This window comes from Leuciscus leuciscus (genome assembly GCF_965113295.1).
Source record: "Leuciscus leuciscus genome assembly, chromosome: 3".
Lineage (NCBI taxonomy): Eukaryota > Metazoa > Chordata > Actinopteri > Cypriniformes > Leuciscidae > Leuciscus > Leuciscus leuciscus.
This window is the reverse complement of record NC_138727.1, coordinates 35,594,736-35,613,986: the sequence shown is the minus strand read 5'-3', so window position 1 is coordinate 35,613,986 and position 19,251 is coordinate 35,594,736. Positions and strand designations below refer to the sequence as shown.

The 19,251-nt window shown below is 39.3% G+C and overlaps 1 protein-coding gene across 4 annotated transcripts in view; it reads right to left on the bottom strand.

Annotated features, from left to right (window-relative positions):
* The window catches only part of sorcs1 (sortilin-related VPS10 domain containing receptor 1), a 216,814-nt gene that overhangs the window by 195,311 nt on the left and 2,252 nt on the right, over positions 1-19,251 (bottom strand). The window lies entirely within an intron of this gene.

Here is a 19,251-nt window from a genome sequence, read left to right as displayed (position 1 = left end):
TGCTGCGTAACACGAGAATAAACCTCATTGGTTCTTGCAGAAGCTCAAACGTGCTGCGTAACACAAGAATTAACCTCATTGGTTCTTACAGAAGCTCAAACGTGCTGCGTAACACGAGAATGAACCTCATTGGTTCTTACAGAAGCTCAAACGTGCTGCGTAACACGAGAATGAACCTCATTGGTTCTTACAGAAGCTCAAACGTGCTGCGTAACACGAGAATAAACCTCATTGGTTCTTGCAGAAGCTCAAACGTGCTGCGTAACACAAGAATGAACCTCATTGGTTCTTGCAGAAGTTCAAACGTGCTGCGTAACACGAGAATTAACCTCATTGGTTCTTACAGAAGCTCAAACGTGCTGCGTAACACGAGAATAAACCTCATTGGTTCTTGCAGAAGCTCAAACGTGCTGCGTAACACAAGAATGAACCTCATTGGTTCTTGCAGAAGTTCAAACGTGCTGCGTAACACGAGAATGAACCTCATTGGTTCTTGCTGAAGCTCAAACGTGCTACATAACACGAGAATGAACCGCTCAACCGCTCAATTCATATGGATTAGTTTTACGACCTCTTTATGACCTTTTTGAAGCGTCAAAGTGGTAGTTGCGTAAACTCAATGGAGGGACAGAAATCTCTCAGATTTAATTAAAAGTGCCTTCATTTGTGTTCCAGAGAAGTCTTGCAGGTTTGGAACGACATGAGGGTGAGTAAATTATGACAGAATTTTCATTGTTGGGTGAACTAACCCTTTAAAGCAGTGTAGTTACTAACAGGTTGCTCGTAGTAGTTGGGGCATTATGAGTTTTATCAGTAGTATTTTATAAAAATAAATAAAAGTGGCAAAAAATGTCAGTGAACGAATTTGTTTCCATTAATGGAACCAGAGCGGTTAAATTCCTTACCATTTTTCAATTGATGACAGTGAAAAAAAAAAAAAAAATGGAAACACTGCTCTATTAAAATTATAAATGAGATAAAAATGTGCTCTACCACAAAAGCTAACAATCATATCAAATGATCATACATTGCAGAATTAGCGGATCACATAGTAAGCCATCAGTGTGAGCCATTCTGTCTTTTTCTCCACTGGCTTTCTGTTCAATGGATTTCATTAAAATCTTTCCAATTTTTTTTCATTTTTTTTTTTCATATCAACCAAAATCAACAAAGAGTGTAGAAAAGAAGGCATTACTCTCTCTATTAAGGTTGAAGCCTTGCAGGCATTCTAACACACACTGCGTGAAGTGAATAGATGTGCTTGCCCAGCCAGTTCTGCCCAAACGTCCTTGACCTCAGAGACAGCCTGCATGAATAGGTATATTACGTTGAAGAGACTGGACTCGATACATTTGAGCCACTCTTTCAGCCCTCTTCCTTCTCCTCCTCTCTTTTTATAGTTTGATTGTTCATGTCCTGATTTATAACAATCAAGCACTGTCTCTGGGATGATGTACTTTAACACCAACAGGGCTGGCGAGCAGAAATGGGGCCCGTTGATTGCGTCGTACGGTTCACGGACGGGTCTGATGTAACTGAGGGTGAACGCAGTATTTCACACGTGGGAAATCTCATGAGGAAAGGTCTTCAAAGTGACCTGACGCTCAAAACACGTTTACTGCACCAATAAAACACTCTAATGGTGAGAAGATAACACCAAGTATGATCTGAGAGGAATATAAATAACTGACACTGTCCAGAAATCACAAATAATCACCTTGAATCACCCACACAAATGGCTTAGTATTAAATTCTATCATTATTTCCTCAACCTGGTGGAACACAAAATCAGGAACGTATGAAGATCTTTCCATTTAACAACCACAACTGTCAAGCTCCAAAAAAATCACCATCAAATGTATCATAATATTAGTCTAAATGAAAAAAAGAAGCCGCACATGAAAACCCGCAACACACGATAGACGCAAAAAATTTGAATTTCGAATATTCGTCTAATAAAAAAAAAAAACTGCACATTTGAATGCAAAAAAAACTGTGTATTCGAATTTTTGGTGTGTCAAGAGGATCGCGAGACATGCTGATGACGTAACTGACGCGGTTCGGTTTTGTTCGCTTATCCAGTATACAGCGTGGTGTGTTGTTCATTTGAAAAAATGGCGGGAAAAGGCTACTTGCTGACAAAAACCCTCTCAGATGGTGGCAAAAAATCGTGCAATGACATACTTGACTATTTTGCTATTTGCTATATGCTATTACTTTGCTATTTTGTGTTCATGTAGTAATGTACATTACACTGTCTGTTGAAGCGTGTTTTCTCAGGTTACTGATGCACTTAGTTTTATGCACTATTGTAACCTAATTTTCCTTGCATGTATATTAAGGAAATTATATTTTATTTAAGAACAATTGTTTCAAAAGTCATTTCATTTCAATAAAAGATGTGACACTTGAATTGGTTTATATTTGCTTAATGCACTTGCTTGCGCCCTCTTGTGGGCATAGGAGACAATACAGTACTTTTTCCCTCTAACATTAAGTATTGCATTTAGAATTTGAATATAATTCGAATTTTGCTAATATTTAAGAAATAAATTCGAATTTAGCTTTTCGCCCATTTTGACAGGTCTAGTAGACGTGTGTTTGTGCAGCGCAGAGCGGCTCTGTATGACGTGACAGAAAACTAGTAGTCCAGTCCAGCTCCGTTCACAAAGTGCAGGTTTGCCGAGAATGCGATCACGAGTCTTGAAAATGTACGAGTGTGAGTTCGGTTACAGAATGCGGTTGAATCAAACTGTGTGTGAACGTAACCATAATAAGAACTCAAATACAGACTTGAACCGTATTCTGCTGCTGTACAAACTGCCGTACAAAACAAGCTGCCTCAAGTTTCTTCAAAAGTTTTACTTCTGGGCTGCACAGAAAGGGGGAAAAAGCATGTTGAGTAAATAATGACAGAATGTAGGGTGAAACATTCCTTTAAAATGGTGCCAAAGTGAATAATTGATCGCAATATTCAAGAAATCACTTTTTCGTTTCAGTTTTTGAGCGCCTGCCATCGCCACGGTGCTCCAGTTTTCATTCCGAGCTATCCGGCTTTCAACACATTTTGTCATTCAAATGTTTTACTGCATATTTCCCTATGCTCTTTGTTCATCCGTTTGCATCTGGGCCCGTATTCCTCCCTTCCGTTTGCTGCAGTACCATCTGCTCGGAGAAGAGTGGTACCTGGACTGGCACGGCTTTGCAGGATGCAGTTGCCTGCCAACCCTGGCTTGGATTGCCTGTGGATGTGCCAGCCGGGGTCCAAGAAGCATGAGCCTGACTGGTGTGAAGTTAGAAGCATGGTAACCAGCAGGGGAAGAGGAAGTATTGCCCATTTGCATCAAACCAAGGTGTAGTGGAGGGCACAGGCGGTGATTTTCAGATGCTGGTTTGGGACACTGATGGCTGTAGAGTACATGTAAGGTGATAATTAATGCATGGGTTGACAGCATTAGTTAACAGCATGATATTTTTGTTGGGTTGCTGGGTTAGCATACACTCAATTTGTTCACTTATTCATCTGCATGTCTCATTTATGTTCTTGCTTAGAAAAGCCTATTTCTATTTTGTGCAATATTTACAAAGACAAAAAAAAAACCTAAAAAAAACATTTAAACATGATATACTATGCCGTGATGTATTTCCACTCAAAAGTTTGGGGTATGTTTTTAAGTTTAGTTATTAAAGTTAAAATTGTATTATTAACTTTTTCCCTACCCTTGCCATTTTCCATCATTTATGACACAACGCTTGCCCACCATTCACGAAATTCTCCGACAATTCACTTTTTCACTGTTATACGGTAGGGGGCGCTATTACGCATCTTCTGAAAGAGTACTGAATCTTACAATCAAAGAGTACGTTTACACGACAACGATATGCTTAATACGGAGACGTTTTTCCTTTGAGTTTTCCGCATACAGACGACATCATTGTCAAAACGATCCCCATTCACACGGATCTGTGAAAACGACTAAAAACCTTGAATTCTCAAAGAAAAAAAAAGCAGAAACTTAAAATTAAACTTAAGCTGTCAAATAACATGATCATCGAACATTAAAAAGCATATAAATCAAAACTGCCTATAACGTTACCGAATGAAATGTCGACCCAGGAATAGGTACAGAACTGTGCAAGCTTTGGGGGTGTTGAGGGACCCGATCTACTTGATGTATGTTTTGATCATCATTCTGAATCCGATCCGGACGTAGTCTTTGATAAAAACGTGATTTTGTTGTGTTAGGATATTCATACGTCAAAATATTCTGGGGGCCATTACGTTTTCCTGAAAAAAAAGTGTCTATATATATATATATATATATATATATATATATATATATATATGTGTGTGTGTGTGCATGCGTGCGTGCGTGCGTGCGTGCGTGCGTGCGTGCGTGCGTGCGTGCGTGCGTGCGTGCGTGCGTGCGTGCGTGCGTGCGTACGTGCGTACGTACGTGCGTGTGTGTGTGTGTGATGCATGGCAACTACGAGCTTGAGAATGTTTGGAATACCATCATTTTTGCAATTTGCTGCCATTCTGAACTTGAAATCTCCATATTATTCTAGGAAGCGGTCCTTGTCTTGTGAATTTAATCAGTGCTGCATATTTCTCTGCTCAAGTTTTTTACAGCTTAACATCCATACTGAAAAATCAATGTACATACAGATGGACTCCAGTTGGGATGCTGCCCATTCATTTAACTCAAGCAATATCTAGCAATTTTTCTATCCCACATTATTGAGTCTGAATGGAAGCAAAATGGCTAATAAGCCTAAAGCCAGTGTCAGAGAAAAAAAGATAAAGAAAGTTTCAGACAACTTAGCGCAAGATTATAAAATTACAGTCAAGCATAAGAATTACATTACATTAAAGGGTATTTTATGATGCACCTCATATAAAATGTGATGCCTTATCTATTAGCAAGAACTGAGGACTTTGTCCAACTGGCCCAAGGTTTAAAAGGAAATCAAAACTTAAGGACACACAATCGGCGTCGATGCATGTCCTTGAAGTGGTGCGGATTAAAGAAGGATCTGTGGGCTTGAACATTAGAGCAACACCCTGAGAAAACAACCCTTGCGATTTCATTTCAGCATCTCTCAGTGTGAATCCTGAAAACACTCATTTCTACAGCCTGGATGACTTTCAAGTCACCAACAGATCTCCATAGCTTCCACAATCTCTCCTCCACCTATCAAAGGAATGCCCTGTGATGCCTATTTAACTTAAAAAAATAAATTACTGGAGTATCAGGCAGACCACCTGGTTCAATAAATGATGAATGGGATGAATCGATTAATAATGCATTGGAGCAAGTCTTCTAGTCTGTTTGATTGGCAGTGCTAAGAGACTTAAAAGGGAAGGATATGACACAGCCGGTCACAGGAGTGAAGCTACCCAAAAATATTTATGTGCTCTTTTCCTCCCCCACATCTAACATAAAATAATGCACTGTGTTATATCACTCCAACAAGCCGTGTAACTTTGCGAATAGAATGCGTCTGTTTTCTTCAGCATTGATCTTCTCGATTTCAAGATACAAAGCTCGGAGTGCACAAACTCAAACACAACTCACTGGACCATGACTGACGCTTGCTTTTATCTCGCCTTTCTTTTTGCTTATCTTGTCGAGAGTGCGAGTGAGCGGAGACGGATGCGTCCCAACCTTTTAGCGTTCCGACCTCATCTTTCCCCCATAGTGAAGTGGCCCATGGGACGTGCGGATAAATCAATTAATCCTGATCTCTTTTGCCAATCCGAACGGGCTGTTCGCTAATGATCTGTGGCCTGTTGCAGTTTAGCGCTTAACCAATTCATCATCTCTCCACCTGCACTTCCCACGCTGCTTTACATATAAATTACAGACCGGCGGAAGAAGAAAAAAAAACAGGTCGGACAGTGCCATCTTTATTCCCCGGCCCCCTGGTTTCATTTGCAAAAACATTAAGACTGTGGAAATGAAAGCTGATGGAAAGGGAGATGAAGGAGGAGAAGGATGGATACAATTATCAGATGCCTATCATCACTTACCACCGCCTCGGAGTAATTTAAAATCATGTACACCTTCACAACAACATGAAGACACACTTCAAGGCCAGAGAAGACATGAAATGGAAAACCTTGTTACATTTAAATTGTCTGCTAAGCTAGAGAATATAAAGTGCCTAGCATATATTAAAGCAATAAGCCACGGGTCGTGAGCTAAAGTGATTTCATCATGGGTAAAGAGCTTTCGGAAGCACAAGACGAAGCAGGGCTGCCAGAAAACGATTTAACTGTGGTAAAATCACTGTAGCTCATAGACTCAAGTAGCTTATTGCTTTTATAAGACGCTGAATATGCTAAATGACGGTATCTACGGTTAGAATCCTGCGTCCATAGCAACGCTCTGTTTTTCATGGCAACGGTGTGTTATACTTAGCAGCGGTCTGTTATCAAGAAATAACAGACCGCACTGTACATTAGAATTCAACCAAGCCATGTAATAAATAATCATAATATTTGGTAAAATTGGCAAATCAGGGGGAAAAACATCACTATTAGGTTTTCCCCCGAAAGCATTCAGAAAACGCAGAATAATCAAGTTTCACCCACTCAGAATAGCCGTTCTATAATAAATAAGTGAGTATGTTGAGTTCTTATTCACAGCAGCACCATCTTTGATTTTTAACATGAATGAAAGCGAGGCTGTGAGGGATGGACACACATCTCTTCAGTGGGTTGTACTGTCATTTAATGTGTTTTTGGATTGTGGATGAAACACTGCAAAAATATACTACCCAGAAAGTTTCAGTAGACAGAAAAACAAGTGCTGGGCAACGATAGTAACGATTAATCGCATCCATGTACTGTGTATAATTATTTTTAATATATAAACACACATATGCATGTATATATTTAAGAAATATTAGCATGTATATATATGTATACATAATTTATATTATATATATTCATCTTTGATATATCAATTAAAAAAAATCTTAAATATATACGTATGTGTGTAGTCATATATACAAAATACTTATACACAGTACACACACATATATTATGTTAACACAAACTTTTATTTTGGATGCGATTAATCTCGATTAATTGTTGCCCAGCAAAAAATAAATAAAATAAAATATAGACAACATGAGCAGTGGCAAATGATCTAGGAGCTTTTTACAGCGGATGTCATTGAAAACACGGTAAGTCTATTCCTCACAGTCTCGCTTTCATACCTATCATGGCGCTGCTCTGAATAAGGTCTATTATTAAGCACATTTTGGGTATAACTGGATCCGTAATTTAATTATTAAACAGTTTAGAAGAGGCTGCTGATGAGTGCTTAAGCCGTGTGGAATCATTTCAATTGGTAATGTGTTTGTTTTGAATATAAATGACCGGTGGAGGAGGTAATGTCTCCTAACGGCCATGGAAACGGTGACACGCGGAGGTACTTGATCAAAGCTATGGCTAAGAGGAGCGCAGTCTTTTAGAGCTCTTGAGGGAAGTGAGGTAAACATGTTTGGACATAAGCAGATGCGGCAGGTGCCTCCAGATGTCTTCATCTATCTCCGAAGTGTCTTTTCAAAGACGTCTCACACAGATGGGCCTAGCCTAGTACAGGCACGCACCATACCACAATCGTTCTTTTTTTTTATCAGAGCTTGCATGAGGTGGTCCGCTACGCCGCTTCTGAACGCAAATCACATTTAACGTCAAGGAAAAAAGAAACAAAAAAATGGGTAATACGAAATCGACTCAAAACTACTCAGTCAATCAATTTGCACATCGCTTTTTTTAAATGTTTGGTTTGGCAGGCCTCTTCAAAGGAGTTTTTTATTTTTTTTACATTACTTATTTAATATATTCATTTACACCTTCCTCTGATATGCCATACCTTCAAAGAGAGGGAGCTGCATTTTTCCACCACAGCTGTTTGATGTTGCTTTCCAAAAAATATGTATTTTGCTTTTCTTTTTTTTACTGCCGTTGACCAGACATGAATGCTTTGGTGTGGATGTAGCACACACTATGCATTGTGCCTGACAACGCCATTTAGCTGTCACTTCATATTCATATTACAGCACAACCTTGAGATATCACAATCACTGCTAGCGGGATAGTTTACATCCCCCCCAAAAAAATTACTCATCATTTACTCATACTGTCATTCCAAACTCGTTCCAAACTCGCAAAGCTTTCTTTCTTTTGTGGAGCACATTAGAAGATATTTTGAAGAATGTATCAGCTGTTTTTTGTCCATTTTATAAAAATCTATAGGGCCCTATTTTAACGATCTAAGCGCATAGTCTAAAGCTCACAGTGCAAGTGCACTTAGGGCGTGTCCGAATCCACTTTTGCTAGTTTAACGACGGGAAAAATGGTCGGCGCACCCGGCGAATGGTCTAAAAGGGTTGTCCCTATTCTCTTAATGAGTAATGGGTGTGTTTTGGGCGTAAAGTGAAATAAACCAATCAGAGTCTCATCTCCCATTCCCTTTAAAAGCCAGTTGCGCTGGCGCCGTGGCGGATTCGCTATTTACATGACGGAACTTGCAAGAAGAAAGACTGAACACTTCTCCAGAGAGGAAACGGATCTGCTCGTGCGCGAGGTTAAAGCACACGAGCAGAACATCTACGGGACAAGCCGGATTCCACCATATCTTTATGTACACAATATTAATCTTTTACATTGCAATCCTTTATTTTTTATATTTGGTTAGTGTGCTGCTGCACATCCCTGTGTGTAATAAGCAGAGTGTACGCGCATTGTGCACTCGCCTATAGGCGCATAGGCATATTTCAGTTGCCTCAAAATAGCAACGTGCCAACAATGCGCCTGAACACACCTCGTTTTCAGACCAGCAGCCCATAGCAAACAGATGGGCACAAATGCATTGCATTCGTTATTTAAACAACGTGACACAGAACATGAAATTGATAACTGCATCGTGCTGAAACTAGCAAAACACACTTGCGTCGCGCCTGGCGCCGCATTGCACCGGATGTGTAATAAGTCCCTAAATCTTCCAAGCTCCAAAAAGGACATAATTTTAAATCCTGACAGTAGTTTTTAACACCAAAAGAGGGTTTGTGCTGGCGCAAAATGTTAGTAAAACTGGCCCAAAAAGTCATAATTATGAGGAAAAACTGTTTAGATTATGACAAATAAGTACTAATTATAAGATAAAAGTCAAAGTTTTGAGAAAAAGTTGAAATGATGAGATAAAAGTTCATACTTTAAAACGCTGACTTTTTATCTCATAATTAATAATAATAGTAAAATATAATAATTTAGATGGTGCTATAAAGTTTCTGTCATGTCATTCTGTCATCATTCTATGAGATTCTATGTCATAATTTGGCATTTATGTCATACCCACAACATAATAATGATTTACACAAGGATTTTTGTTCTTATGTGGTGGAAATGATCTTCTATTCCTTTAAAAAATTGCAATAAAACAACACTGGTAGTATCTTTATCCGAGACTACCTGGGATGTGTTTAAATTTACTTAGTCTCAGCAATTTCGGATAGTGCTCAAGGCACTGCTGTCTCTTTGCAATGGGACAACAGTTTGTTAATTTCACCTCATACATCAGCTCTCTGAAACAAACACCCTGTTCTGAATGTAGTGGGATTCTCCATCCCTCCTCTACCCTACGCCTGGCCGATTACGTCCACTAAGCCAAATCTAGTTCAAAAATAGGGCCTGGCCGCTGCATTTTCAATCCATTTGGGCCTCTGCATCAATGTCTTGAAGCATTTCCCAGTTGTTTTTGGTTGTCAGCTAGTTTGGAGGGTGTGAGCAGGTTTGGGTTGTAGCGTGGCAGCAGCCAGTATTGAGGTGCTGCATGTTTAATGGCATCTAGAGGGAATGTCAATTACACGTGTAAGATTGATTTGGCTTTTCTGTGCTCCACAGAGATCCGTGCTGATTCCCTCAGACTGTATCTCACACCTCGCCTCACCCTAGCACCTACACACACACAACTGTTATCAGTATCTTTATTTATTTATTTATTTATTTTAAATACCCTGAGAATTACATGAGCATATACTGTAGTAATTTGTCACACCATTTGTGGGTTACATTTTATTTCAATGGTCTACTTTCAACATTCTATAAATAACGTTGGTCAATTAGCAGTCATTAGAGTATTAGTAGACTGTCTGCTTAATATCTGTTAACACTCCCCAACAGACATTCTACTGACTATAAGTAACTTTGCAACTGCTGTACATGTCAGCCAAACCCTAATCTGACAGTCTACTACAGTCTACTAATACTCAAGTGAGAATTAGTTGACATGTAGTTGAAAAGTTACTTATAGTAGAATGTCTATTATAAAACGGATAGTTCCGGTCCTTGATTCTGATTGGTTGAGTCGCGTTCGAGGCCGCCGTTGTAAATGACTCTACAAACATACACCTGTGACTGCATTACATTAGTATTACTGTGCAACTGCCGTTTGTGATTCTTTGTTGCTGTCACGGATGGGTGGCTGTTATCAAGTGCCAGACGACGGAGACGATAAAGAAGACTTTAATCAAAGGATTCTCATGAAAACGTACAACCACAAATCACATAGAACTACAAATATTATAAGACAAGGAACAGACAGAAAATAGCAAACAAGACGAACTAACGAGATTAATTAACACAACACACCTGAAACGAGGAAGCTAATTAATTAGTAACCAAGGAGACAAACAGGAAGGGAACAGAGGATAATGGATAAACAGACAAGAAGTTTAACAAACTCAGAAGTGAACAGAGAAACATATCAACAAACATAACCCTGACAGTATTCCCCGGGGGCGTGCCGGCAGCTTGGGAGACCAGGGCGGAGCTGGCTGTGCAGGCGGCCATGGCGGAGACGACCCTTCAGGCGGCCATGGTGGATCGGCCTTTGTGGCCTTTCCGTTGGCGTCCGGCCTGACCACTATGACCAGGGACCTATAGCCCCCCCCTCCAAAAAAAATTATTGGCCGGAGTTATGGGCTTACGCTCAGGGACAGAATCAGGGACAGACTCAGGGACAGACTCAGACGTGGTGGCGGCCATCTTTGCCGAGGGTTCGGGCGGTCGAGGTGGCCATCTTGACCGGAGACGAGGGCTCAGGCGTGGCGGCGGCCATCTTGGCCAGAGATGAGGGCTCAAGCATGGCGGTGGCCATCTTGGCCAGAGACGAGGGCTCAGGCGTGGAAGCCATCTTGTCCAAGAGCTCGCAGGTTGGAGCCGATGTATGTGCAGCCCAAACACACAAAAGAGCTGTGGCGACTATCATGATTGCTGTATCCTCCGAAACTGTCTCAGGTGCAGCGGCCACCTTGTCCAAAGACACAAGCACGGTTGACCTGGCGTGAACAGTCTCTGGTTGGGCAGGCATGACGGGAACAGTCTCTGGCTGGGCAGGCATGACGGGAACAGTCTCTGGCTGGGCAAGCACGATGGGAACAGTTTCTGGCTGGGTAAGCATGACGGGAACAGTCTCTAGCTGGGCAGGCACGATGGGAACAGTCTCTAACTGGGCAGGCACGATGGGAACAGTCTCTGGCTGGGCAAGCACGACGGGAACAGTCTCTGGCTGGGCAGGCACGACGGGAACAGTCTCTGGCTGGGCAGGCACGACAGGAACAGTCTCTGGCTGGGCAAGCACGACGGGAACAGTCTCTGGCTGGGCAAGCACGACGGGAACAGTTTCTAGCTGGGCAGGCACGACGGGAACAGTCTCTGACTGGGCAGGCACGATGGGAACAGTCTCTGGCTGGGCAGGCACGACGGGAACAGTCTCTGACTGGGCAGGCACGATGGGAACAGTCTCTAGCTGGGCAAGCATGACGGGAACAGTATCTGGCTGAGCAGGCACGACGGGAACAGTCTCTGGCTGGGCAAGCACGACGGGAACAGTTTCTGGCTGGGCAAGCACGACGGGAACAGTCTCTGGCTGGGCAAGCATAACGGGAACAGTCTCTGGCTGGGCAAGCACGACGGGAACAGTCTCTGGCTGGGCAAGCACGACGGGAACAGTTTCTGGCTGGGCAAGCACGATGGGAACAGTCTCTGGCTGGGCAAGCATAACGGGAACAGTCTCTGGCTCAGCAGGCATGATGGGAATAACATTTTTAAGTACAATCAACTTTGATGTTTAAGTAATTTCAACTTAAATTACATTAAACTGACTTTTTAGTATAATCTTTTTCACATAAAAAAGTTGTGTTTAACTTATTTTGATGAGTTAAAGCAATGTAAAAACATATGTTGTCATAACTTATTGATCTTTTTTTTTTTTTTTTACAGTGAATGAGACCTGGCTGAATTACCAGAATATCATAGAAACTTGAAGGTGGGCTCTTTTGACTATAGGAAAACCACCTGACAACCACCAAAAACACCCAAGCAACTACTTAGAACATCCTGAAATAGCATGGCAAAACCACTCACAACTGCATAACCACCCAAAACACCATAACATTGAGGTGCCAAGTTTTGCACAGGCAAACGCAACTTCAATTTCACATAAAGTGAGCATTAAATATAGTTTTTAAAGGAGTTGATTGCCCCATGTCGCTCTTTTGGGCATTTCAGTCGAAGCTTTCGACACTCAAGAATTAGTCTATATATCATTTTTTCATAATAGCTGGTTTATTACTAGACATTTACGTGGATTAATCCCTTAACTGCCATTTAGTCTGGAGTCAATCATAACACAGATGTCAATATCACCAAATTGCTTTGCTCTTGAGAGGAGAAGAGAGGTAATAATCGCTGACAGCATGCGAGGCAATAGCAATAATTGCTTTATTCAGATGTTGTAATCTCGGTAGATTTGTGAAGTTTAGCCGTGGCATTTTCCAGCATGCAGCGGCTAACTCGCACAATTATCACAATCCGTCATCTCATCTCTCAGCATGATTCGCTTCTACTGAAAAAAAAAAAAGTTTTCTTTGGCATTTTCATTTCTGTTCCTGAGGGCTACAGATTGCTTGAAATTCAATTTGTGCCACAGATATACACAGAGCAGGCTGCCTATGGCTGAGATGGGTGTTTTCCACTGCATTCTGGGATACGGAAACCCCCTGACTAGCTTTAAGTACTGCTAGCACTCACCCCTGTCAAAAAGAATGAAATGCATGCTAGGAGAAAAAGACTTATGTGTGTTCTCTCCACACAGTGATATGTCACTCTTGTTTATCTCTCATTCTGTTAGACGTGTTTCTCTCACCGTGTTATTCTCTCTCCACTCAGAGTGAAGTTAACACTTAATCTGTTAGTGATCATTTTGAGAAGATCTCTTATTAACACTTACATTTGGCTTGCTGTATTATTTATCACGAAATACAGCGATGACGGTTATATAGTCATTAATTGCAGATCCTTATTAGAAGATACAAATGAACTTACTCCCATGCAAAAGTGCCAGTCTTGCTGAAATTCTGAAACAATACAACAACAGCAGAGCCACAAATGGCCACATTTCGACAAGTTTCACATTCAAGACTGTGAATTTTAAATGTGTGTGTGTGTGTGTGTGTACTTGTACAACTATCTTTGTGAGGACCAGTTTGAGTTTTAGACAAATGTGGACAAAGTACATTTTGGCCGGTCCTCACTTTCTGAGACCCCTTTAAAGGCCTGTTTGAGGGTCAAGACTTGGTTTTAGGGATAAGGTTATAATTAGGTTAAGGGTAGGTTTAGGGTAAGGGTTCGGGTTAGGCCCTTAGTTGTGATGGGTAAGGTTAGGGTAAGCGGCTAGAGATTGCATTGTGTCAATGAATGTCCTCAAAGATAGATGTACAAGAATGTGTGTGTGTGTGTGTGTGTGTGTGTGTGTGTGTGCGTGCGTGCGTGCGTGCGTGCGTGCGTGCGTGCGTGCGTGCGTGCGTGCGTGCGTGCGTGCGTGTGTTTACATCTTGGTCTTTATGAGTCATACAGCAAAGTGTAATCATGACTACATAACAGGTTATGTTACCTTGAGTCCGACTAACACACTTGTGTTGAACTGAAATTGAATCTAATATCTTGAAAATATATTGCGGCTTGACTACACTGTGGAACAACATATGGAGCTGGACAAGAAATGAAGTCACACTTACATAAGGGAATAGTAGACAAGTCCACTATCTCAACTTGTTTTTCAGCCTGCGATCATTTACATCGGAAAGCAAATGTTCTTTCCAAAATGTCAATCAGAACTTAATCTTAAATGTAGTGTGATGATAGATGATAGAAGCATCAAGCTAATTCTCTGATATTCACACACCTTTCAACATTACTTGAAGATGACTGTCTATTGCACTGTCCAGAGCAGTCAAAAAGAATAATGCAATAGTTATAGCACAGAAATGTACTTTTGACCTTTGCATCAACAGTGCTTTATACTACTATTAATACATTCATATTAACATCACACTTTGAGTTGTAATGCTATTATGGAAGAACAGCTGGAAAAGATTCAGTCCTTTTAATTAAAGTAATCAAGGTAGTGAAGAAAAATTATAGACTAATTAACATACACTCTCAAAACACTTACTGAATAACCAAGTTCTAATCACTAAAGGGAATTAAAACTAAAGAAAGGTCTGTTTTTATTATTAGCACTGCTAAAATTTCCTTATGTTGGAAAGTTTTAGAAAATCAATTATTTTGAACTGATGATTTCAGTGATTCAATGAAAGAAAATCAGTGAATTGTTTAAGTCATAATGCAAAAGTTTTCACAGAAATAATATTAAGCAGTTGTGGCCAGATTTTTGGAATAGAAGCGCATTGAAATCACAGTCAGTGCATGATATAATGTTAACAGGTACTGTAGTTTAATTATTTAATATAGACCTGTATAAAAAAACAATCACTTTCATTTAAAGTTTTTATCTTTAATGTCTACCTTCGAGCAACAAAAAACTAATATGGCAATGTAATCATGAGTAGTTGTGTTCTGAATTGGCACTTAAAGGGATAGTTCACCCTTTCATCGTTTACTCGCCTTCAAGTTGTTCCAAACCTGTATGAATTTCATTCTTCTGCTGAACACAAAATAAGATATTTTGAAGAATATGGGTAACCAAACAGTTGATGGCCCCCATTGACTTCCACATTGGGAATAAAAAACACTATGGAAATCAATGGAGCCCATCAACTGTATTCTTCAAAATATCTTCTTTTGTGTTCAGCAGAAGAAAGAAATTCCTACAGGTTTGAAACAACTTGAGGGCGAGTAAATGATGACAGAATTTTCTTTTTGGGTGAACCATCCCTTCAATGTCAAACATTAAGCCTACAATATACCATTTTATCTTTCTTTTATGACATTTCTGAGAACAATAAACATCACTGTGACATTTGGAAGAAAACAAAAGTGCGGAATTGCTGGATCGGGACCTACTTTAAATTGAATGGTCAGTAAGAAAATCATAAGTCTTAAAAGAAGAAAACAATAAGACGAAGGCACCAGCATCTAATTTTATCCCATTATCTTCACATTACTCTCTTGCTTTATAAAATGTCTCGCTCAAACGGCCATGCTTGTTCCCTATAGAAACCCCAGCAGAAGCTGCCATTATTCATAGATTTATTCGTGAATCTGAGAGAAAAAAAGAAAGACAGAACTCAAGTGGAGCCGAATGAATGAACTAGTTAAGATGGCTATGAAATCATCAACCAGAAGTCAACATTTATAATAAAAATTCCGTTAAAGTCACTATGAAAACAGAACTGACCGTATAGAAATAAAAAAAAAAGGTTTAATGGGGTTCAATAGAGAACCGAAGGTTTCTTGACTCAATTTTAAAGAACCTTTTCATGCCAAAAAGGAGAAATGCTGACTGCATAATTTTACTTTTTAATGTTAAACTGGTAATAAAAAAAAATCTAGTGATAAAGTATGTTTATAAGCTGATTAATTCATTAAATTTAACAAAACCTAAAAATGTATGTTGTGTTTGTGATATTGTACAGTCGTAACTCATTTTATGTTGGCAATGAGACCTTTTCTTTGGAATTACATCCACCGATGAATCGATCACATTTTGACCAGGAACATGTATAAAGAAAGTAAATACGCTCAGTTCGGTATTCATGTTGACTTAAACTGAATTATAGCTTGAACTACGACCGGTTTGTAATGCTAGCAATATGTCAATGTGCCATACTGCTATGAGTTTGCCATTTCCAGCAGGGCGCTATTCATTTTTCAAGAGCTTAAAAAAATTACCTGGTATTGAATGTTTGGAGAGTTATTTGTTTCAACAGGCAAAATTATCTCGAAGGGTAAAATGTTTGTGGTGGCTGTTCATTTTTGTCTAGCAAAGGCATTTTCAGTGCTATTTGTCTTCATTTACATTGCTTGCCAAATACTTTATGGCAGAGCTACCATTCATATCAGAAAAATAAAAATGGTTGCCCTTCAGCTGTCCACCAACAAACCCTTGCACAGGATGTTTTTGCTTTTATAGGTTTTTTTATTTCTCTCTTTCACTCTCACTTTAAAATATAAAATAGCTTTTTCAGTCTAACGTTTCAGAAAAACGAAAAAGTTTTAACAAGTTTGTGCATTATTTGTGTTAGGGGTCAAGAAAGGACACTGGATAGCAAGATGTTTTAGTGGTGGAGGAATACATTAGTTCTGGCATTACTGTTGTTGACATTTGAAGTTTATGTGCCTTTCGAAGAAAAAAATATGGGGTTTATTACTCAATAAAAAGAAATACAACCTCAATATCACTCAGGTTGGAAATAAAGTATTAGTCAAGCAGGTTTGCAAGGCACTATTCTTTGTAAAGCTGTATTGGAACAATACTTAGTGGGGAGGGGTGATCGATATGTTTCATATCAGGTGAGCACTTAGATGTAGGAACCAACCTGCAAAAAAAAGAAAAAAAAGAAAAGAAAAAGAAACTTGAAACAACTCCAAACTAGTCATGATGCTTTCCACATCTGGCAAACCATCGTGCAGTTCAGGCTTGAATCGGTGTTGACTGCATAATATGTTTTTAACCATCCAATTAATTGCATTTTTGTCAGTTGGTAACATAGTGTTATAAGATCAGATATATTGCTCTTTCCCCTTACAAGTGTTGCTCTAAAGGAGGCCAGAAATAGATTTGAGCTGCATTAGCGTGAGACTGTATCACATATGACAACTGGTGTTGTTTGCATATTTTACAGTGTTTTCAGAGACTTTTTGCAAGTAACTACTTACTAATTGGCTACAAAAAAGTTGATTCTCTCCTTCTGCTTGCTGACAAGAAGTTATCTATGGCAAAAATAGTCACCCCATTGCCCTTGACTGAATAGATTGTATAAGATAGCTTTAACGCAGTGACATCCTTTGTTTATCTGGCTTTTTCCCCTTCAGAATGAACTTGTGCGTAGCCTGAAATAAAAGGACAGATGTTTTTTTTTCCCCTTTTTTTCAAGAAAGCAGCCTTTGCATGCCTTGAGGAATGTAAATAAATATAAAAAATAATATAACAATATGTAAAATATATAACGATATTGCAATTATAATCTGTAAGCATTACACATGAAAATCCATAAAAACATTGACATGAAATGAATGAATAAACCTCAGGCTTTAAAGGAAATGCTAATTCACGCCTGTACAGTAGAGGGCGCCGCTCAAATAAACCTTTTAGCTGTGCTGTCATTCTGGATCACAGAAGAATAGGACAGGAGAAGAAAGTTCCATTCTTATTTCTTTAATAAAGAAATAATAAATAAAAAATGTTAACGAATTCAGACAGCCGTTGAGCGTACATCGGCTGTACATTCGTTATTGCGGTGCAATGTGGGATTGAATGAGTGCACTCGGTAACGTCCACTAAGGTTTCGGACACCATTACAAATGGATGTCCCCTCAAATAATGCCCTATTTGAGGGTATAGGGGGCGATTTCGGATTCAGCCACTGATTAATAAATTGAGACTAAATACATAAAGTATTCTGAGGAACTTTGAATCTGTTTTTGTCAAAGTTAGACGAGTAAATGCAGTCTAGAACTACAAGATCCATCATGTTTACACATGCAGCCCATACAACACCTCACTCACGATTTCTCTCAACATGGAGAACTGTCAGTCAATACATGGGAAAAGAAAGTAACTTTCGTTACTTATTTGAAAAAGTAACTCAGATAATTTGTTGTAAATTTAAAAGTAATGCATTACTTTACTAGTTACTTGAAAAAAGTAATCTGATTACATAACTCAAGTTACTTGTAATGCGGTACACCCAACATTGGCCAAAACCCATACTTCAACTTTTCTTCAAACATCTGTGATATGACACGTCACAGATCCAGCCAACATTAATCTTCATTTCCATTTGCACAATAAAAAAATCATTATAAACCACAGCTGTTTCTTTATTCATACACTACCTAAGGAAAGAAACTCCCGGCCTACTCAATTATTCCTTATACTGCAATGAGACTGAATACTTAATGAAAGTCATCTTTTTTACTTTGCCCATTGTTAAGTTTCCCTGTATACCTACAGAGAACGAAAGAGACCATATATATTGAGTCTACTGAATATGCTATTCATACAGCACAACACTGGGAAAATTCAATTAAGGAATATGATAATGGAAGCAACTCTGAGTCAAAATGATTGAGTTCAGCTAGTGGGACATACTGAAGTTCATTCCCCTGAGGTTACTTTCTCCCCGTATCTGTCCTGAAAGTTTGCAGTGCTTGACTGTCATCTCACTAACTAATGTGTCATGTTAGTGAGTACAGTGTTTAAATTAGAAAATGCCCTCAGATTTTACCTGAAGGCAAGAAAAACATCAGCTCTGTCAAGCGAGAGAGGGAAAATATAATGGGGAGGAGGAATTATATCTGAAATGTAGTTGCTATGATTTGATATACTGCACAGGAGAATTGTGGAAAATGCTCATTATAGCTCAGTGCAAAATAGTCATTAGTAAATTATCACAATACAGGAAGGAAGGAAGGAAGGAAGGAAGGAAGGAAGGAAGGAAGGAAGGAAGGAAGACAGGAAGGAAGGAAGGAAGGAAGGTGTACTCAATATAAAATAGTAATAGTAATCTAAATGTAACATTTGTGATTAGAATTTAGTGTTGAAGGGTCTAAAAGAGTTAGAGCATTCTTTATTATAATTATTGAAAATAGACTCTTTAGATGTTATATAGCGTGCAAAGACATGTAAACATTGATTTCTTTTTGGAAATCAAAAAGACTGTGAAAAAGCATGTCTAAGGTCCATTATAAAATGTGCAGATTTTAAATTA